This window comes from Trachemys scripta, chromosome 10 (assembly GCF_013100865.1).
Source record: "Trachemys scripta elegans isolate TJP31775 chromosome 10, CAS_Tse_1.0, whole genome shotgun sequence".
NCBI classification, from domain to species: domain Eukaryota; kingdom Metazoa; phylum Chordata; order Testudines; family Emydidae; genus Trachemys; species Trachemys scripta.
The window spans coordinates 5,958,095-5,981,326 of NC_048307.1; positions in this window are offsets into that span (position 1 = coordinate 5,958,095).

A 23,232-nucleotide genomic window follows, 5' to 3' on the forward strand; every position below is an offset into this window, starting at 1 on the left:
GGGGGGGGGGGGGGGGGCCGGGCGACCAACTGGGATACATTTTATTCCACAGAGAACTGGCCGCCTATGGCTACCCAACATTGAAATGCGTACAGTTAACCAGCAGTGCCGTCCTCCAAACTGGCTGCAGAACCGAACCCCAGATGGTTCTTCCAAGCTTTCCAGCCTCTTCGGAGTCAAATCGGCTATTGATTTGCTAATTTTGCCTGCAATCAATTTTACCTCCGATTTGTTTACTGTTACCTGCTGCTTGGGGTAGCGCTGACATGCTGCCTGTTCGGATACTATCCGGCAACAGGCTATACACTCTGTCATAGACCATTAGTCGGGGCTTCTTTTTTTTTTTTAAATCTTTCCAGCAGCATAATCCCCATTTCAGTTGACTCAGCTGCTGCCGCAAAGAAAGGCAGTGGACTCCTGTTTGTAAATGTCATCTAGTATTAAACATCCTCCTGCCTTGGACTTTATTTATCTGTTGATTCCTGTGCTGTAATCACTGAACTGAAGATATAGCAGTTGACATGTACGCTGATCCGACTCTCATGTTTCACTGTTTCCTCAGTTCCACCAGGGCATTCGTTTATTATTAAAAGTTGGAGCTGTGTGTGGCTAGATCCCTGCAAACCTTGTACTGTGCCTTGCTTCTCCTTCCCTCCCTTTTATTTCCTTAGCCCTCCCCTCCCTAATTCCACGTTTCTGGGAAATAAGAAAAGGAAAAACAAGGGGGGGGCGGGAATCAAAAGAGCTTCTGCTGCTGTCGTTAGCCAAATCTGAGAAACGGTAAGTAACAGAAAACAAGCAGCTGCCTGCTTTCCTGCCTGGGAGGTTTCCATCCACTCCAAGAAAACCATCTGGCCTGACAGTTCACCTTTAGCTATTCATCGTGCATACCGGCGGTAAGGAGAATCATCAACAAAGACGACCAGACACTGACTGACCTCCTCCTACAGACAGGAGCTTGGCATGAACAGAAAGAATCTAAGTCCTATTTGCACTAAGGCCATTTTAAGCCCCTTTTATGGGTAAAGCGGCCTTGAAGTCTTTTGGCTGAGAGTATTGACATCAAATCAGGTACCCAGGCCTATCGCAAAAGGCCACTGATTGGCAAAATGTGACTGAACAACCTCACCCACGAGAGTGGGCCAGGCTAAGGAAGCTAGATCTTTGAGGTTCCCTCCACCAGCTTTCCTTGTATGGTTGTGATTGGGGGAGGGGAAGGAAGAGGGTTTGGGGGGCTCATTGCCTGCAGCAAATGCTCAGGGATCTCAGGAACCCTGCAAGTTGTGGGGCTCTGCTTCCCTCTTCATTCCACCTGGGGCAGAGAAAGGGTTAAATCATAAACAGGGAAACAAAAAAACCCAACAACAATTAAATTATTCATACAAGGCTCTGTCATGGTGTGCCACACCCCTTCCTACCTCTTTCTTTTACAAAACCTCCACTGGACACTGTCCATTCAGTCTTAACCTAGGGAGCAGGCTTAGGGGGCAAATGGGGAAAAATAGAAGTTAGTTTTGGAAAGAAAGAAGATTAAAGTTCTGCTTCTTTGTCCCTGGGAAATTCAAAGTGGCCTTGGTGCACATCGGGGTGACTGATAATGTGAAGTTCCTAAATAGCCGCAGATTTGATGCATATAATATATGGGATTACCTCTGTTTTCTGTTGCCCGTGTCTTTGAGTCAAAACTGAAGCATAAATCTCGTACCATAAATAAATCGTCCCTTGAAAAGCTGCTTGCACATTTCCCGGATACACTCCCAAAGTTCTCCCAGGGGGTTCAGAAAAACACTGGCTTTTCAAACCTCAGTGGGGCTGCTTTACCTTAAAGGTTCAGTGAGACTAAATAAATAAGCTACCAGCTACAGTGGCTGCCGGAGCAAGGTTCGCTAGAGCTCTCAGAAATGAAATTGCACGCCGTGCCATTTGAACACTCCCCGTTCTAATGGCAGAATGCTGGGGGCATCCTGTCTTCTGCAAGTCTGCCCCTGAATGCCCCTGTCAGCAAGAAACCCTGAGTAACTGCAGTAGCCTAATATCTCGCCCACGAGTCAGAGCCCAGCAGTCCAGTGGGGACAAACCCAGGACTCTGATCCTTGAAACAAAACATTCCCGTTGTCACTGATGGGAGGGAGGACGCAGTAGGAATGGAAAAGATGAAGAGGTGAACATGAACATTTTCTCTTCCACGATGGCACGATTTTTTTGTTTTGTTTGATTCCCTAACTCGGAAGCTGATTGTCTGACTGACCCCAATTCAGACTCTGCCATAAAACCAGTCGTTAATCTTCTGCATTTCTGCGTTTCCTTTAGGAAACAAATAAAATAAAGACCAAGGGCCACCTCTGCAGCTGGTGCAAGTTAAGTTGATGGAGCCGCATGGAGTTACACCGGCTATGGCTCAGACTGTAATGTCCAGAAGCACTGATCATCCTATTGTTAATCTGGAGAGACATTTAGTAGTTTTATTGTGAATTACTTATTTAATCAGCAGCTGGTTAGCGCGCTCTCTCTGTCTCTTCATCTTTTGCACTCGCCTCTTGAAGAGGCACCTTCTGAGTCTAGAGGGGAAAAAAACCTTTTGTATTTCATTTTTTTACTGAGAGTTGTTATCAAATTAAATTGTACAACACAGGCCGGCGACAGAGACGGGAAGCCTTCAGCGTGCTCAAAAGTAACGAAGAAGGTGGTAATGTTTTATAGCCTGCTTCAAATTAGATTAGCAATTCCCGCTGCTTTTTTTGCACTGACAGTTGCCCTTATATCTTAATCGATAGGATTGATTGGCTTGTAATGGTGCGTGCAGTCACCTAGAGCATGATTATTTTGGCCAGAAAGACCGTGGTAGCAAACGCTGTGTTTTTTCCATCACTAATTTTTCCATGTGTTTGGGTGTGAGGGAGGGGGAGGTATAGAACAGTGTTGCTCATAAAGGGATTCCAGAGCCTATTCCATATAATCGTGGAGATTATTAGATTTCCACTGCATGGAAGGCAACAGGGAAAGGTGGGGGCGGAAGGGGCAGCTCTGACCTGATCTTGTTTGGGTGGATATGCTGGAAGAGGTGTCCTGAGTGGATAGGCTGAGCATATTGACTACAAAAGGGGCGGAGGAAGGTGGAGACAGACAGAGGGTGACAGTCTGGAAATGTAATAATGATTTGATTAAATGTTTAGAGGCATATCAAGAGAGCGCAACCAACGGCTCTCCAGCTAGTCAGGTAACTCAATTGGTTGTACTCTAGCACCACTGTTATTGCTATCTTGTGGGAAAGCTTTGGATGCTGACGGTGCAAAGCCATATTCTGATAGCCTTTTGGGCTTGGTGAAATCATGCCCGTGCATTGTAGACGTTAGAGATGGGAATAGATCAGTTCCCAACAGGGCACGTACATTGCAAATCCCAGCCATGGCAGAAATGCTTACTTCAGCATACTTTCTAATGTTGTTGTCCAGTCTAGTATCAGTGGCTTACTGCCAGTTCCTTTGGGAAGCTATTCCGCAGCCTAATATCTCTGTGTCAGGAATCTCTTCCAGGTATTTGTCCTATTAATTTTTGTTTGATTCCATCCCATCGCTCCTGTGGAACTCAATGCCACAGGATGGTCATTGGGGCCAATAATTTAGTAAGAGTCAAAGAGATTTGGACTCTTTTATGGATAACAAGAATATCCAGCGTAAAAGCAGTTTGTGCAAAAGATTTTAAACTGCCTGCTTTATGTTTTAAATCAATCTCTAATTATTAGGGATTAGGATGCGAATTTAAGGTTTTGACACCTTCCTTTGAGGCATCTGGTGCTGGCAACTGTTTGCCACAGGGTAATGGACTATATAGACATGGGTCTGATCCAGTCTAGTAGTTCCTATGCTCTTAGCTGTACCTCCTGAACCAACCTTAAGTAACTCCTCGCCTTTGGTGGTTATAACCTTCAGATGTTTGTGGACAGTTCCCACATCCTTAGTTGTCACTTAGCCAAACTATTTATTTTCTATAAAGCAGCACATGTGAATGGTGCTTTATAGACCAATGAATAAGGAAAAGGTCTCTCACCTGAGGAGCTTAGTCTTTCAGCTTGTAACAGGGTTCGACTCACCGCCACGGCGCCTCCTGCTGGCCATCCTGGGAATTAGCTCTCGTTTCACCAGAGCGCCCTTGTCTAGTGGTGTCTTGCCCCTCATCACTCTCGCCTCCACCTCTAGGACCCACCTCGCTCCCCAGACTGCAGCCTCCTCTTCTGGACACAACCCTCCACTGTGTCCCACTCAGTTCTCTCCCTCCTTCCAGGGGACCCAACAGTCCTCAGTCCAACCACTTGCCTTGATGGCAAACTGCAGTCTCTGGTCTAGCCACTCGCCTTGGTAGCAAAATGCAGTCCATGCACTGGCCACTCCCCTCTGTCACAAGTGGAGGGCAACTACTCTGGGTCCCAGCCCAGGGGCCCTATAGCCAGCAGCCACCTATTGCCCCTCCTCCTACTCCGCTCTTGTATCAGGGCCTCAGTCTGTCAGTCCTCAGGCTGGAGCTCCCTCTTGCTCCCCTGATCCTGCCCCTGCCCAGCACTGCTCTGTCCGTGGTGCTGTCTCACTCAACCCTCCTACAGGGCAGCCAGGCCTCCTCCCTCTGTTCTGCTCAGCAGCCCTTCTTATATGGGCCAGCCTGTCCCTGATTGGCTGCTCCACTAAGCCTTCTCCCTATTGGCTGGCTCAATAAGCCTTCTTCTAATTGGCTGGGTTCCGCGCAGCCACCCCAAGGCTGCTTTAACCCTTCTTCTGCCTGTGTGGGGCAGCTGCCCCACCACACAGCTCGATCCTGCAAACCCTTGATTCACATGATTAATCTTCACTCATGATTAGTTCCATTGATGTCACTGGGAGGTACTTGCATAAGGACCACGTGGTGTAAGTTCCTTGGGGCAGAGACTGTGTTTTCATTATACATGTACAGTACCAAGGTCAATGGGGCTCCGGTCCATAATAGCATCTAGCCAATACTACAATTCAAATATTAAATAATATAATCAAGCAGGTGTGATCAGCTACCCAATTAGAATCAGTTCCACGGTGGATGGCAACCAGAACCTGATGGAGAGGGGATATGAGAAGAGGAGGCACTGAGACTGTGTGCACATCTTTTAAAAATATTTAGTATATTAAAATTTGAGAAAATATCCAGATTTGAGTCTGGGGTGAAACAACTCATGGCTGCGACTTTATCACTGAACAGAGACAATCCCTATATTTAACTCTTGGCAGTGGAATTAATAGGGTGGGGAGGGGTCAGAGGCAGAAAGATTTTAACACTGACATTTAATTGATAGTTACATTGAATTGTATTGGCATTTTAGAAATTAATTTTATAGGTCTTAGTTGCAAATTGCAGTCCTAGCCTCTGTCACTTCTCCCCCGGGCCTGGGCCTTGTTTTGTTTAGCTGAATGCTTCCCACTGAGAGATGCTTCTTGAACTACGTCTTGACTGTTGACAAGAAACCTTCCAGAGATCTGAATATCCGGTAACATGCCCATGTGCACCTTACATGTGCTTGTTTCTTCAATGGGGCTCTAAGTAGATTTTCTAATTAAATTATGATTAAAGAAGTGAGAACCTAGTGCACTTCCTATCTGTCCATAGCAACCAGTTGTTCCCATGGTTTGCTCTGTAACTGAGACATGGATGCATTTCTCTGATATCTCAGAATGAAAGGGATAGCTCAGTGGTTTGAGCATTGGCCTCCTAAACCCAGGGTGGTGAGTTCAATCCTTGAGGGGGCCATTTAGGGATCTGGGGCAAAAATCTGTTTGGGGATTAGTCCTGCCCTGAGCAGGGAGTTGGACTAGATGACCTCTTGAGGTCCCTTCCAACCCTGATGTTCTATGAAAGTCCTTAAATAAGAGATTGTTTGTTAGCTACATACCTACTGAGGGTTGTATTGTGGGGTCCAGGAGGCCAAAGGCTTATAGTTCTGAAAGCAACTCCTAAAGCTATGTATGGCCAGGGACAACAGCTGGCCAAACATACCTTTCCCTGCTTCCTCACTCCCAAATCCTGTATGTTCCTGAACTGGAACCACAGAGAAGAAGGCAATGAGGCCTAGAGTGTCTGCTTTGGTGCGGGGGCGTCTCAACCTTTTTTACTTTTTCACTTTTTCTCTGCAGCTGCAGCAGAGTTTTGCCGACCGAACCAGAGCTTCTGAAGAAGTTGACCCGAACTCAGGAGCATTTAGCAGAATGTGGAGTGCTGGAGGGCAGGGCTGGTCCAAACGTTCCCAATTTTAATTTTTCTCAATGACAATTTGTCAATTTTTTTAATTCCATCAAAAAAGAAAAATGAATTTTTTGACAAAATTTTCACAAATGTCCCTCATTTTTTTCCAACCAGCTCCATTTGTGAGGGGCATCCCCATACCATGCTGCAACAGTCACAGTATCTGAACTTTAACTGGGCTAAAAAATGACCCAACCCTCAGCGTGAAACTGAAACCAAGACGGGCCCGTTCCTGGGGGCCCCAACACCTCCCATTTTTAATCCTGTGCCTATTTGCTCTTTGTGGTTCTGTTCATCACTGGGATTGGAAGGGTCTGTAATAAGAGATTTTCCTAAAAAAAGTTTGGCCTGTGTGGAAATTTCAAGAGAGCCAGTTCTTGTGAGATTTCCAGCCAAGCTTGCAGACTTGGGAAGTCTGGATAGGCAGCCAAACTTTCAGGTGTTTTACTTTAACTCTGAAGAGTTTAGCGTTCGTTCAGCTCATCAGTGTTTGTGTCTGTTTGTGGGCTGGTGTTCTTCATGTACATCTCCCCCAGCAGGGGTTGTGGGAGGAAGCTGTTGAATGCTAAGCTGCGTAAAACACTGAAATTCCCAGGGTGTCTCTATCCAAAGTAGTGGCAAGTGGCCCCACTCGGTGCTGTGTGGTCTCAGGGAGGGCTCACAAAATGAGGAGCCAAAAGATACTGACTTTGAATCCCAGCTTTGCCACTGATTCCCTGAGTAGCCTCAGACGTGTTGTTCCATCTGTGTCTCGGTGACACCATCTGTTAAAAAAAAACAGGTATAATGTTTAGTCCCCTCCATTAGATCTTGTAAGTGTAATGACTATCTTCTTAGGACATCAGCAGGGATTGAACCCACGTCCAGTGAATCTAAAAGAGTGAACCTCTGTTTTGTCAGATAAAAGACCGAGCCCATTCACTGGGGAAAGTAGTATGCATAAACCCCTTACATGACTTAGACACTAGAAGGGGACAAAGATCCACACCCGATTAACGTGGATTACATGGGGATTGATTAGCTGACCTTTCCATATTACCTTTTGAATATAAGTGCTAAGTACTAAGTGTTTCCAGAGTTCTCCAACTCTGCTACTTGTGGTGCACATTGAACATATTGTACTCTTTGTGCTGAGAAAGGAGATAAATCTACTTATTTCATTCCAGTCTCTGATTCATTATTTATACCTCACCGTTTACTTTGTAAAATATCTTACTGTAGTCACTACATTCCCAACTGCCAGAAACAAACAGAGCTTTTGATCTACAGTTGCAGTTTTGTCTGTTCACTTGATCTTTTGGAGGAGATGGGGGAGGAGGGGAAGAAATATTAAATTAACCAGCTCATCCTTACTTCATTTTCCACTGCTGTCAGTTGTTCCACTTTATGTGGGTGCTATCCTTACAAAGAGAGAGAAAGCGAGATCAAAACTAGAGGAAAAATAAATATATGCTTATATACAGGGTGCTCCTGTGTAATTGACATTTGTTGGTTCTTCTCCTTTGAGATGTATAAATTGAAGCCTGTCTATTCTGCATACTAATTATCTATTGTTTAGCTATTTTCTGTAATAAGGAAAATAAGGCAGACTTCAAAAATACATTTTAAAACTTTTTCATGGCACATTAAGTTGCTTAGCATAGCATGTACAATTCCTAGGCCTGACATCTCCATTGGGAAGGGCATAGCAGAGTCTTTCTGGAATGACATTGGCATGTTCATCCATCTACTAAATGGAAAAGTTTCTCATGGCTTTTGGCCCAAAGGCTAACTGCATAAAAAGATTCGGATGACTCGTGCAGCAGGGTGTCTACCCTAGACTTTTCCCTCTGTAGCACAGATGTTGCTCCATGGGTGATAACAATAATGGAAGCGTTAGTGCAGCCAGCCCACGAGTGTTCTAACCAGTGTGTTGCCCGGCCCAGTGTCATGACACCTGACGTATATAATTATAGATAGTAAGATACTGCCGGGCTAACCGCATCTCATTCTGAAGAGCTTAAGTTGATCATTGCAGCGGTCAGGAGGGAATGTTTTCACCCATGTACCGGTATTGGCTTGGAACACTATGGGTGTTTTGATGGACCAATAATCTAATCTGGTGAGGCCATGTTTCTAACAACCAGCAGCCAGATAAATACTTAGAAGAATATAAGGAGTGCGTGTTAGGAATGTAGGACTGGAGGGATCTCCTGGGTTATCTTATCCAGTCCCCTGCTGTCATAGGCAACCCCAGCATACAGTCCTGTTCAATCACTTTCAAGTTCCATTTTAAAGTTAACTAGGTTGTTTCCCCCCCTGCTCTCCTATGGGGGGCGCTGTTCCAGAACCTCACTCCCCTGATTGTCAGCAACTTTCTCATTTCCAGCCTAAATTTGCTGTTCGTTTGGCGCTTGATGCAGGAATTACTAGGTCAAATTCTACAGCTTTTATTATGTAAGAGGTTAGATTAGGTGATCATAATGGTCCCTTTTGGCCTTAAAATATGTGAATCTTTGAATCAATATACAGTATATAGATGCATAGAGTAAAGATGGGCGAGTCCCATGGAATTTATTTTGCAGACTTCAAATGCTCTAGTTTGGATTTGCAAAACTAGAGTAATTCGATTTCACGTACTTTTATCATTTAAACCCAGGGAGTTTCTAGGATGATTCAGGAGTTTTGATTCCCCCCCCCCCCAGCTAAAGTGTGGCCTGCATTATAAATTATGAATTAAAGCTCCCCAAAAGGCAGGCTGTAAATTGGAGACATATGCATCCTTTTTTTTTCATTAGATTTTTGTTCTTTTCCACCCATCTTCCTTCCATTTTTCAGACTGTTTTTATTGGACTATTTATTTCTCTCCCTTTTTATTCTCTCTTCCCATCTCTCTCTCAAACAACCAATCCACCGCAGAGTAGGTTGAAAATCAGGCAAAATCCATTTGCAGACCATAATGATCTGCAGAGGATTCCACTTCCTCTTTTCTGCTACCATGGGAATGAGCAAACAATCCAAACTCTCATCAGGCGCATTGTGTGATGACACAGACTTCATTTGCATCTTGGAAGGAAGCGAAAAATCTGAAATGAATGCAGACACAGCCCTTCATGTCTCTATGCTCATCTGGGGATGCGACTCGCCATTTGCGGTGAATCAACAAAATATGAGCATGGACTGGAATATGCACAAGATTCACGATGTGCAGTTCCCATCAATAAAGTACCATTGGTTGAGATCATTTGGGAATTGTTCTGAGAGCCAAAGCACAAGTCCCGTGCCGCTTTGTATTACTTTTAGGTACCAACTTGGAATGTCTTGGATAGCCTCCAGTGGTATGTAGGTGTTGATCTTGAGTATCAATAGTTTCATATTAGTTGTGTTTTGTGACAGCACCAATTGCCTCTTTTCACTGCGTTAATTTAATTTACAGATCTATATTTTTAGTTCATGAATTTTTATGATTGCAACATACATTCTCTCGTGTAGCAAGCATGAAAGATTTATGTTGAAATAAATGGATTGGCTCAGGGTATACAGTGATTGTACAGATTTCTACTTTTTTAAACTACACGAAGAGAATTAAAAATAACCGCACACGCATTAGCAGCGCCACTTGTGTTTGCTCAGTCTCATGGAATTCTCTGGGCCTGTGTTAGTGTCACAGAATCAAATCCATTATATGAGCTCTTACTTCATACTAATTGTTCCAGTTATCCAACCCATGAAAGCACTTACAGATGTTACTGGAAAAATTAAGACTGAAATTAAGGAAGAAGAATTTAAGGCTGAGATTCAGGTAAATTGTCCTGAGATAATTGAAGAGATCTTGAATGTTAAAATGGATATGGTGATCTAGGAGAATATAAAAAGAATTAATGGGAAAGAAACAAAAGAAATTTTAACCTGAATGTTGGGCAAATTTCCTATCAGTGACAGCAGGGAAATGATGGAAACCCCAATTACTTGAAACGATTCTAACTAGACTGATCAAATCAATGGAGAATTAATGGAAAGGAACAATACAACATTGACTGTGGATAGACAAGATGGCATAACAGATCTCTTTCATCTCTGCTTCCTATAATTCTTGGAAATACAGACATAAATCATGAAAGACTGAAATAAAATTTAGTGCCTTTCACTCTGAATTCAGATGTCACCTGGCTGTAAAATAGGTTTCTAAATCCCAGTTTCCCTATATCTAGTAAAATGTGAAATCTGAACAGCTTTGAACAAAAAGGTCCCCATGGCTTAATTCAGTCTGAAGTGAATGTTTTGTCTCTTCTTAACATCTGAACTCTTTCTATAATGTAAAACACCCTGCACTCAAACAGTACTTTTGAATATTCCTTTGTTAGTTTTCTGGCCATGTTAATTGTCCAAAGACTCTGCTCACATTCATTTCATATTGAAGAAAGTTCCATGTTAATATTCACCAACTTCTGCAGTGCTCTGGCGCCCAGCCACCTGGGGGCTATGCTGTAATAGAATCTAGCCTTGCCATCGGCGGGATGTAGCAATACACCAGTCACCCAGAAGGAGGTCAGGACATGCAATCGGCATTGTGCCTTACCACAATCAAAGGGGTATTTTAAATAAATATTCTACGTTTTTAACCATTGAACTAAAAAAATCAGACAATTTCTTTTAAAATCTTTTTTCTATCGTTCTTAATTAGACTCCCAAGGGTTCTTTGCCTTAACACAGCATAAGCAAGTGATGGCAGATACCCTGCCCAACTCCAGGTGCAGCTCCCCCTCTGAGTCACAATTCTTCTCCTCTTTCCCCTTGCATGAAGAGGGTAGCAATTTGGTCCTGGTCTAGTACAGGGCTCTCACTGTTGCCTGCTAAACTGGTCCATATGGGGATTAAGTGTGCCTGCAAAATCTGCTTCCTCTTGTGTACCTGGCCTGGTAGCCCTTGCAGGAGTCTAAGGGGGAAGTCTTAGTCCCCCTTATTCCTTTGTACAGGAGTCACAGTTGCCATCTTTGCTGATAGACCTGGGGAACCTCTAGAGAGAAACATGCACTGCTACAACTTAAGCTAAACTGTCCATACACTGCTATAAATGGGATCATTGATCTTGGCTTTGGCTGAGACCTATTCTGCATTGTCATCCATCCCCGACCAGTGTTTGAATGGACAAGCCTTGTACAGTTGCCGCACTTCAGAAACTTTTGAATTCCCCAGAGACTATGGGGGATGATACTTTCCTTTGGAATTATTCTTTGTCTTGCAATGTGGGTAGTACTTGTTCACTACACTGCCTTAAAGTGTTGACTTAATATAACCCAGGAATCATCCAAAAAAGTAAGAACCTTTCCCCTTATAATAGGAACAATAAAAGCAAAGCTTATTTTTTAAAAAAGAAGGGACATAAATATTTATTTTTAAATGTTGTAACAGAGCTTTCTTTGCCTTTGTAATAACTCACAGTACATTTTCAAATAAGTTTCCCTTTGAAATGAGGAGTTGCCTCATTTCGATGTGCAGACGATCAAGTCTTTTAAGAGCAAAGACTTTTCGTACAACTGGACTTCCTATTAATCAGTAGTAAGATTCAGCAGAGGTCATTTGATTTATCTGTTGTAGTGGCTGTGAAGTCACCAGCTTTAAATTAAGGATGGGTGAACTGGTTTGGAGGTAAGAACTTACCCAAATCTTCACCTGGAAGCCAGACAAGAATTTTTGAGCTCCACAAAAAGTTGGTATAACTCCTGTGTTGTGTCTTTCCTTCCTTGAAACAGCCAGGATGAGGAAAGGAAGTGGTGAAATACTGCTAATCATCATGGTATTTCTAGCAGTACAGAAAGCCAAGAAGTATAGAAAATCGGATGGGATCAGGATGCCTCTCTATTTCCTGCCCAGTTGTGAAGAATCAAGCAACCAAATCCTGTTGCCTAAAGCACGGGTAATCCCATTGATTCAGTGGAACTATTTGCATGAGAAAGTAAGCAGGATTTGGCCGAAGGGGTTCATCTATCTTAAGGTTCTGTATAACACCTTTCACCATTGTACCTAAGCTCTTATCAGGAAGGGGATGAAATAAGGCAGTAGGAAAGAGTGAAATCTATATCCTTGGCTAGAACAACAGAAATAAGCTGGACTTGCAGAGTATCATAATTATTAAATCCTCCTTTTTTTGATGGCAGATTTGGGGATAGACTTATAAGTAGCACTTTCACTAAAGCTTTTCCTGAGGTCCCGCTGACCTTGAATTTTCTGAGATTGCTGTCATTGAGTCCCCTGCGCTTAATGGATTCTAAATACTGTATTTTTTTTTTGGTTGCTTTTCTGCAAGTCTGATGGCATAATAACTCTGCAGGGATCCTCCAATAGGAGCTTAAAGTATTTCACCCCATTAAACAAAAATAGTATGGCATTTGTAGTATTTGCACTGGCGCTGTTTGCACTAAACATTCAGATACTCAGAGCTGTAATTAACACCTGATTGGAAATGAGAATCAGTTGATTGAATGTCTTGTAAAATTAAAAGAGTTTTACTTAATCCTTTACCTCTGATGTTTCATGCTATAATCCTGGCAAACAGTCATCAAGATTGTAGAAGGGAGAGACTCCTTCTTAACACTAGACTTGAGAGGTGCATGTATCTTTGAGTGTTACTACTTTATACAGTACAACTTTTTCTGCAAATGTAATGTGTCATATTAATTTAGGAGTGATTTGTGAACTACTTAAGGACCAGCACTGGCTCCGTGACCTTCACAAGTTTGTTAACTTCCCTTATCTCAGTTAATCTATAAAATCGGTGGAATCAGTAGTGCCAAACCCAAACATTCATAACCCCCTGAGTCAAGTCCTGATAAAGATGTGATTATTAAAAATAAATTTGGATTCTTATTTGCCTTCTGGCGAACCCCTGAGGTTGACATTTTCAAGCTTCCCTCTACACATGACTCCAGAAGCTGGGGCTTTTACAAATAACACCACCAGTACCATCAGAGCCTCAATAAAATTGTGAGAGTTTGCAATGGCTCAAAGGAGGAGAAAGCTTAATATTTATCAAGTGCTTTGATATCCTGGGATGAATGGGTTCACATAAACAAACGTATCATTATATAGTTTTCTTATTATTAAATTATTTGATGTATTATTATTATTTTGGGTCTAGAAAGCTGCTGAGAAAGCCAGAGCAGAGAGTAGAATAGATCAGTGAGGACTGCACGGGACAAAAAAACCCATCTTTGTTTCAGAGATATTTGAAGGGAGATCCCACTTTATTTTGCTGAGAAGCCTAGCACTTTAAAATTAAACGAGATAAAAGCAAAGCGAGCGCTAAAGGAACCGCTTGTGTTGAGCTCATGTGTCACAGCCAGTGGTGAAGCCTTGAACTTAGCTGTTGGTGCAGAACTGACAGTGTTCCTGCTACGCCAATCCCCTTTCAGCTAATGATCTGCGCCTAACACTGCTCTTTGTGTGACAGCAGCAGCTTCCCCGTGTCCAGCTTGTTGACAAGCACGTGCGGCAAACAAATCATACAAACAACTCCCCCAACGCCCAGATGATTTTAAGACCTCTGCTGAATTTTTGCAGGCACAGAAATCAGACTATACACTTATCAGCTGTGGGCACACTGGAGCAAAAACAGTTTGGGAAGGATTGTCTTCTCAAGACTCTTACACCCCAGAGATGGAAGGGCCAGTTCCATTTGCTTGACCTTTTCTAACTGAGCAAATGCATAAATCAAGACGAGGAAGGTACATATAGCAGGAGACTAGAATATATACAGCAGTTAGAGAAAGAAAAGATTTATACAGTAGATGATTTTGTCCATGCCCTACAGCCAAGAAAAGAATCCATTGTACTTATCAAGAATAGGAGACTTTAATTTAAAAATCTCTGTAAATAAATAAAATTAACTTACAACATTTCAACGGTAACGTTCATATGCTGTAAGTATTTTTCCTTAAGGCACAGTTTTATAGCCCCCATCACCATGGTACTGGAGTGTCTCACAGTCTTGAATCTTTGCAGCACCCATGGGAGGTAGGGAAGGGCTATTATTCCTATTTCGCAGATTGGGAGCTGGTAGACTAGGGTTTGAGCTACACTTGAACTATATATCAGCACAGCTGTGTCGGTCAGCAGGACTGCAGAGATTCAAGACTGTGATACACTCAGGTGGTAATGGTGGCCATATAAGTAGTTGATGGGCTCTAATGTGCTTAAAAATGGGGCTGAAAGAAGAGTACCTATAGCATAGGAATGTTATTACTGAAATATTCTTAGTTAAATTTATTTTGTAGAGGTTTTTAAAGTAAGTCTCCTATTCTTGATAAGTATAATGGACCCGAGGTGAGCGTAGTCTTTCTAGTATAAGTGGAACCCATGCCTGCTGGGTGTGGTGCTCTGTCCCCATCAATCAGTCTGCTACAGCCTTAACTGAGAGCCGTGTGGCTTTCACCTCATGCAGTAGAGGTTCATACATTTAGCTCCTGTGATCCCAGGTTTAATTCCACCTGCTGACAACTGGGGGCTGTTGGCATTACCTAACCATACCCTGTGTGATTTACCCAGTGTCACACAGGCTGTCTGGGGCTAGGGACTGAACCGAGGTTTCCCCACTCTCACAACCAGATCATGTTTCCTTGCTAAGCTGAAGTGCAAGCAGTATATAGTCCTCACCTGAACTAACCCATGGCTCTGGGAACTAGTTTTATAGTGCCTGGGATCAACCTCCCTTTTGCTCCTGCTAATCAGCCTCAGATAATATATGGAGATATACCTATCTCATATACCTGAAAGGTCAGTGAGTCCAGCCCCCTGCCTTCACTAACAGAACCAAGTACTGATTTTGCTCCAGATCCCTACGTGGCCCCCTCAAGGATTGAACTCACAACCCTGGGTTTAACAGGCCAATGCTCAACCCACTGAGCTATCCCTCCTCTGCTTTATCATGCTGTTTGTCCCTCACATGATTTTGTTTTTTCATAGTTAAATTTGGCACCTTCCTGTAGCCAGGAGGAAGTAAGGGCTCACCACCATCTCTCGCCCAGGGAAGGCAGAACACGCCAGATTTAGAACAAACCACCGCCATACTGAGACCTGACAGATTCCCTGCGGGAAGTTGCAATGTTGCATGCCTAGCACTAGGTGGCACTGGGTGAGGGTATAAACAGGAACATTCCCAAGCCCCATCACATGACCTAAAATGCGGTCTATCAGTAGTTAGTGCTGGCTTCTCCTCTGGTTCAGTGGCAGACTCAACCCAGGCCTGGAGATATGGCTGAGGTAGGAACGCTCAGATCTCTGTGTTTTCTAAAATAAGTGCTTCTGGGAAAAGGGAGCAGGAAATTAGTTCTGCATCTGGATTCTCCTGCTCTGTCATTCCCCTGGAGGATTTAGACTCAACTCCAATGAAGGGTTTTGCTGTTTTGTTATTTGTGTTGCAGTGGTGCCTAGGATCGTTCTGTGCTATAAGCCGAATACCTTTGTGTATTAACCCTTTCGCTGCTCTGTCCCATGTATAATTCCCTTCCCTAGTAGCAGCTGGCTATGTAACAGAGACAAACATATCCTGCAATCCCTTGACTGTAATTTTCTCCGGGAGATTTCCTCAGCTGAAAGAGAAAACAGGAAACCCGCACCTAGCCTCAGCAGTTTGCAATGTCTCTGAATATTTTGTCTTGGCCAGTGTATGCATTGTAGTACCTATCATGCTATTGTCTGACTGCTATCATCCATTTGCACTGTTTGCTCTGACCATTACCCAGGGAAGAGTGGAGTGCAACCCTGACTAAACATTCAGGCATGGGGTGTATGGTTTGTGCTCTCTCTAGCCTATGTATTTGGGACCTGCTATGCAGAAGGGCTGGATCTAAAACAGCCCCACATAGAGCAGAATGACACCAGCCCACGTAGCACTGCTGAGAATACTATCAAACATGGGGAGCTGGTCAGGCATGCACTTTTGCTGTGTTTGTTGGTGCATTAGCAGGGAAAGAGAGAGCGTTTTCCATCGAGGCCAACCGCAAGGCACTAGAACAGGGATGTGCAAACTACGGCCCGAGGGTCGCATCCGGCCCGAGGGTCGCATCCGGCCCTTCAGACATTTTAATCTGGCCCTTGAGCTCCCGCCAGGGCGAAGGGTCCGGGGCTTGCCCTGCTCCAGCGCTCCAATCGGGGAGCAGGGTCAGGGGCTTGCCCCACTCCGCATGTACCATTGCTCCGCGCAGCTCCCGGAAGCAGCAGCATGTCCCCCCTCTGGCTCCTACATGGATGGGCAGCCAAGGGGCTCCGCACGCTGCCCCCACCCTAATCACCACCCCCGCAGCTCCCGTTGGCCGTGTGTCGGCTTGTGTCTGGTTTTGTCCCGTTACTCATGCTGTTTTGGCAGCCTTGCTATGTTTTCTGAAGGCCTCTTGTGCTAACAGTTGAAGTCTGATAAGTCCCATCTTCCTAATCCAATAGACCTGAGGCACTTAGGGGGGGAAGGTGGTGGTGCATTTCGAATCATCCATTGGCTGAAGAGCATGCTTCCAGCCTTAGTGCTGAGTAACGCTTAAAGCCGCGATCTACTTAAAAGGCTGCCCACCAGACCTGCAGCCTGCTGTTCACCAGAGACTGAGGTTGGCACACAAGTGCCTCCATGTTAGTCTGGAAGAGCAGCTATGCAAACTGACTGTAGTTTGCCCAGTAGCCGGTGCATGAAAAGTCGGCCTAAAAGCTGCCACCATTTGTGTGTTTAGAGGGTCTGATTTTAAGTGGGTTTACCAAAAATAAAGACAGATGGCAATAAATTAACTAGGATGCTGGTTGGTTGCCAATGAAGCCGTTCCTGACTTGTCTCCCCCATGCACTTGGACTGAAATGGAAAGGCCCAAAGAGCCAAATGCAGCTAGCAGAGTCCTGCCATGTATCCTGCAGCTGCCCTCTATCTCAGTGTCTCCTCTAGGGAAGGGTATGCACTGTAGCAGGCTGTAGTCCAAGTCTGTTCTTCCCCCTTCTCATTGTTTTGGGGAATCCTTGATTTGGATCTCATCACTAGTAAATTCAGCCATGAGGCAGTTTGGTTTTGTTAATCAAGAAAGAGATAAGAACAGGCAAATACTGTGGCTGTGCATTTATTTGGGGGTAGAAAGATCTTTAAGCTATGTACGACCTTTAGGCTACTGTCAAGCCGCCAGCGTGGTCATTGGTGTCGCTGACACTAGAATGACCTCCTTCAGAATTGAGTTATGTCGCCTACGGATCCAGCAAGGGCTAATGTATTAAAGTAGTGGCATTAGTATTGTTAGTATTAGTTAGTGGCTGCCATTAAAATCTTTCAGGACTAACTTTGCAATTCATATCACCACAGTATTCTCAGCACTCCCCAGCTATAAGTATAGGGAATGCCGTGAATACTGCAGTAGCATTAACTTGTTGCAAAGGTAGCACTGAAAAGATTTTAATGGCACCCCCTGCATTGAGGATGCTTATGTTAGAAACTTAAAGAACATTTCTACTTAAAATTATTTGTGAGCAAGACCAGCCAGGGAAAAAAACCTTTCTAAGCACATGCAAATGAAGTTCAAGTAAGTGTTTCTTGTTTCCCTCCAATCAGCTGCCTCCAATATCAAAGAGACTTTAATAAATTCCTCTCCGTTAAAATAACTTGCTGTCCTTTACCTTTCCAGTTTGAGTTGCAGTGAGTTTTATTGTGTGGAAGAATGGGACACAGTCTGATATGCATCTGTGGAGAGTATGTAAATGTCAAGACTTCCTCTTATAGAAGGAGAAAAATATACTGAACGGTTAACTGTCGGAGATTTGTCGGGAGAATTTTCCAGTGACTTCACCCCACATCTTTGCCTTTAGCATGAAATGTAGATGATACAATGCGGAGAGGGGAGGACATTTCTGAAGATGAATAACAATGATAATTTAACAAGGAGTCCGGCCAATTTTACTTTTAAATCAAATTTCTACCAGGCATGCTGTGCTGCTGTAAATATCATGGCTATTTATAGTAGGAGTGGAGGAAGGGACATAACAAAGATTTGGAAAACTTCAGTATTTCAACATCTCCTCACCAGAATACCATTTAATACAATGGAATCCACTTAGCAAGAACTAGGGCACAGTAAAACTCTGTTTATATTGAAGCATCTTACTTTAAAAGTTCCAAGTATTCAGTGCATTGCAATGCACAAACAGCCTTTTGGTTTGTGCTCAGTTTCCACTTACTGTGAATTCAAAGGAAAGACCCTGGAGTTAGATGGGGAAGTTTCTAAAGGGAATCGGACTTAATTCTAAGCCTGCATCTGCAGTTGCTTAGACAACATGTCAGTAGGTGCCTTAGCGATTCCTAAAACAGGCAAGTAGATTTGTTCATTTCCCAGCTATTTTCCCAGCTCCAATACTGCGAAGGAGTCATCTGGGTATAGATCCCGTCTGCCGCTTGAAAGCAGTAGCATCCTGGGAGAATAGGAGGTGGAGCTGCTGTAGTAACGAGAGATGGCGCCTTTCAGCTCTAGGTCAGTGGTTCCAATCAGCCAAGATCAATTGTGACTAAAAATTCCCACCATCAGAGTGCTGCTCAGTGAGCGCTCTAAAACAGATCTGTGGCTGGTCTCTCACCACAGTGCCAACAGTGCAAGAACCATCACAATTTACAGACTATTTGGCGTTCCTGTTAGCAACGTAAGTGTGGAGGTGTACCTCGCCTCCAGTTCAGGGCTGAGGGCTTATTGGCAGAAGAAAGGATGAACTTTTACTGTACTTCCACCAGCTCTATGCATAAACAGGACAATTTCATTACTGCCAGCCTAAACCTCTCATCAGCTCTCAGCTAACCCTGTTTTAAAAAGAGAAAAAACATGCGGCCATTGTTAGTCTCTTTTTGGCTGACCTTTGCATTCATACACCTGAGCACATTTCCTGAACTTCTTAGCTACTGCTTTCTGCTGGGTGATGAAAGGGGAAGCTGGTCGTTAGACTCTTCAAATGCAGTTAAGAGTGGAGAAAAGGACCTACTAAAATCCATGCTGTGCAGGTAGCCACAAAACTCGTGTGTGTGTGTTCCACACCTTGAAATTTCTAGAAACGGCGTCCACATGCAGAGCAGCCATTTTGTTCTTTGAGTTGCTTAGCATGTTAGAAGACATACAACATGCACGCTTTTCACCTGAGACTTTGATTGTGTTAATTTAGTGTTGTGTTTTTTTCCTTAAGTGAAGCCATTTTAGACTGAAAGTACATGGCGGTTCTTAATGCTTGAAAGAAATGATTAACTTTGTGAAGCTTCATACTGTTCCCCCTTGGTGACTTCCTCCTCAGCCGTGCTCATTTCACTACAAGTCAGAAGGTTACCAGCTCACAGCCAGCCGCACTGTAAAATCAGCATGGAATCAGGAAATCAGGCTGTGCTCTTTTCACCAATACATTATCACCAAGGATAAGGATTTTGCAACACAGCGTAGTCTGGATGATCTACATGGCAAAATAGAATCCTGCTTGCTCGCCCATAGCTACGTTAGCGTTTTAGTGCGAGAAGCAATATAAGTAGCTCTATGGTTTGATACGTAGCTCTATGCTTAAAGAGTGTGTGTAGTAACATGGGGGTGTCACAAGGGGTCGTAGATCTGGTTAAAAAAAAAATGGAGCTGGGTCAGAGACGGATGGACTTTAACCACTGGCTAGCCAAAGCTGCGGCTTCTCAGATTCTGATAGCTACCCCCACTTGTTTTTTCAGGCTACTTCAAGCAATGCAGTAGACTAAACAAAAGGAAATAGCAGCATGGTCTAGTGGGGACTGACCTGGTCCACTGAATTGGGACTTGGGAGATGTGGGCACGGTTCCCAGCTCTGACACGAACTATGGTTTCAGGCAAGTCACTTCATTTCTCTGTGCCTCTGTCTCCCCTCCATCCATGGCCTGTCTTGGGGCAGGGACTGTCCCTCACTATGGGCATGTCTTCATTGCCAAAACTGTGTTTTTTTACGTTGGGGTGACTGATGCTGCGAGCAATCCTGAGGTAAAACACAGTGATGATGAGGCATTTTCATTTTACCGTGAGGTAAATGTTGCCTATGGCAGCCCTAGACTCCATGTCTTCGGTTTACTATGCCTAGTTTACCTTGTGGTCAAACTAAAGTGCCTTGTCTTTGCTGGTTTTACCTCAGGATAGTTCAGGCACGTTAGTTGCCCCACAGTTAAAAAGGCAGCTTTTGTAGCAGTGAGGCTGAGCCTAATGGGTTTGTACCATGTCTAGTGCAATCTCAGTTACGCCTTGACTGCAATATCGATAATAAAAAAATTATTTCTAGACAGACAGCAAATATGTGGCGTGAGTAGTTGCTGTTTCTACTTTATTTTTCTGACTGCGTTTTACAGGCTTTTTAGGATGACAAACAGAGATCCTATTTTCCGCCACCCCAGTCATGGCCCGCCAAACTAATAGTAGACAGAGGACTCCAGAGGGAAAACTTATTTTAAGATGGATGGGCTTCTTTCAGCTCCATGCTCGTTTCCACAGAGCAGACTCAGCCTGGGTCATTTGGGCTTATTGTTTCTTTTCCCTCCTGTGGATTGAGAAGGACACCATCTTGATTCCAAAGTGCTTGAGAGCATTGCCCCAATCAATCAATTCAACACTGTTTGTTCTTGGCAGGGATATTAAACAGCCTTGGTCTTAGGTGCAGGTTTGTAATAGATATTAAGCAATGTTCTGCCAAAGTGTTCAATGTCAGGTAGAAAGAGAGACTTCTCTTAGTTGAACTGAACACCTGGAAGTTCTGTAAATGGTCTTTCAGGAGTAATGGGAACGCGGTTAAGGAGTTACACTGCAGGATTTGGCTCGAAGCAGCTTGAACTTATGGACCTTGCAAATAGGAATTTTTATACTCTTGTATTCATGCTGGTTTCAAATAAATGTCACATTTAAAAAGGGCAACATCTGTTCACTTATTTAAGAGTTGGTTTAAAAAGCAGAATGGCAAATGTTGACTTCTCCTTTCTACCTTTCTAAGATCTAACCTGACGCAATGCAGCATAGCAAATTTACAGCATTTAACTACAGCCCAAGAAAGTTGGTGTCTTAAGCTTTGACTTTTAGAAGTAATCAAATTCATGGAGATGCAAGGAGAGCCAAGAAGTGGGGACAGGTTATAGGCATTTTATAGATAGAGGGAAGAGAGGTTTCCATCCAGTCCAGGAATAGGCCGATAAGAAATAGCAAGCATTAGGAGGTTTATGTAATGTGAACCAAACCTTCATGTATCCTCTGTATATTTATTGCTTCAAGCTGCTAGGTAATCAAGCAAATACCTGAAAGAAGGGGAGAGGTAATGCATATTATCAAACAGATTTAAATTCCCCACATTTTCCTGGTTCCACTTACTTTAAAGAATTCTTCCAGACCTGTCCTACTCTGTCAGCCGCAATCACAGGAACTCACCTCAGACTGATGGCCCGTCTACACTACAGTCAGGAAGTGGGATTGCATGCGTAGATAAACATCAGCTAATTTGTTCTAGGTAGATCGCACCTCCTGACTGCAGTGTGCACATACCTAGAGTGTTTCTGACAATGTCAGAGCTGCCCTACTCTCTCGCCTGCTCCTCCCTCAGAGACCAATCCTGGTGTCACCCTACAGTGCACTTATCTCCCACTCCAAACCATGATTCATGCCAGAACATGGGACTGGCAGCACAAAGCACTTCTGCAGCAGACAGATGTAAGTGCACTGAGCTCTCGATTTAGTCATCTGGAGGTGTGTGCTAGCAAATATTCAGTTATGGCTGCTGGGTTGCCCCCGTTTTTTTTTCCCTTGGGGCTGTTGCAAAATCCATGTTATGGAGGAGTTTCAAAAGTAAAATAGTGTTTGTGACAGTTCTTGGGGTACCTGGGACCGTGAGTCACCTTGTTACACCCTGCCTCCAGCGTGAGCATTGATTGTGCTTAGCTGGGTGTCAGCTCCCAGCTTTTCAGCCACTCAAGTACTCTTCTCTGGGCTATGCCAGCCCTTACTTTGCCTTGCAATTTAAGAATAGGTGCACCCTACTCCCTTTGAAGTGCTCACCTGTGACATCCAGCCCCTGACACTGGGTGCTCACAGAACTGCCAGGCTCTCTGTTCCCAAAGGAACAGAATACACTGGCTTGTAAGATTCAAGTCATGATATAGCACTTTGCTTAATACAACAGCCTTGAGCTATATTTATAGTGAAAACAAGAATAAGATTATTATCAAAGATTCAAGTGATAGCGAGAAAGGATAATGGAAACAAATGGCTACATATAAAACACACTCTTTCAAGAGACTAAACTTAACTAATATGTTAACCTCCTGTCTAAAGAAATTTTATCTCATTCAAAGTCTTCTGCAGCGTTTTCTACCAAGGCGGGTTGTGATCCTGTTTTCATGAACGCAAACGCGCTATCTGTTTACTTCCTAGGTGCAGGGTGAAGGGGTGTCGTCTTTGCCTTGCAGAGATATCCCCAAAATTCATTGTCCTTGCTCCCAGACAGGATAACAACCCGTGGCTTGTTTTTCTGTGTGCGGCTTGCCTAATGAAGTTACATCTCTTTGTTAACATTTGACTTTGTATGTAGATGGACATCCATTGTGTTAGCTTACAATGTTTAATTTACACCCTGACAGAGAGCGAGGGGAATAAGCATTTCTTGTCTGACGGAAAACCTGTTTTTCACCTCTGCTGGTGGCTAACCTGTTTTTCACCTCTGCTGGTGGCTAACACTTTGCTATAGAGTAAAAGAGCGTATTTTCAGTATACGTACAATAACTTCTTATATGGTTTCAGAACCCACCTTGTCTCTCTAATAGTATCTGTGTACACATTTCACAATTATATTAATAACCAGTGTGACGCCAGCTTTCATTTGAGACCTCACATGACATTCTTTGGTAACCAGAATGTACATATCAGAATCGGGGAGGTGCCTGTCGCACTCTGTACCCCTTATCAGTTGGCATTAAGAAATTCTTGGGTCACTGTGTTCTGTTATAATCAGTGACAATATCCT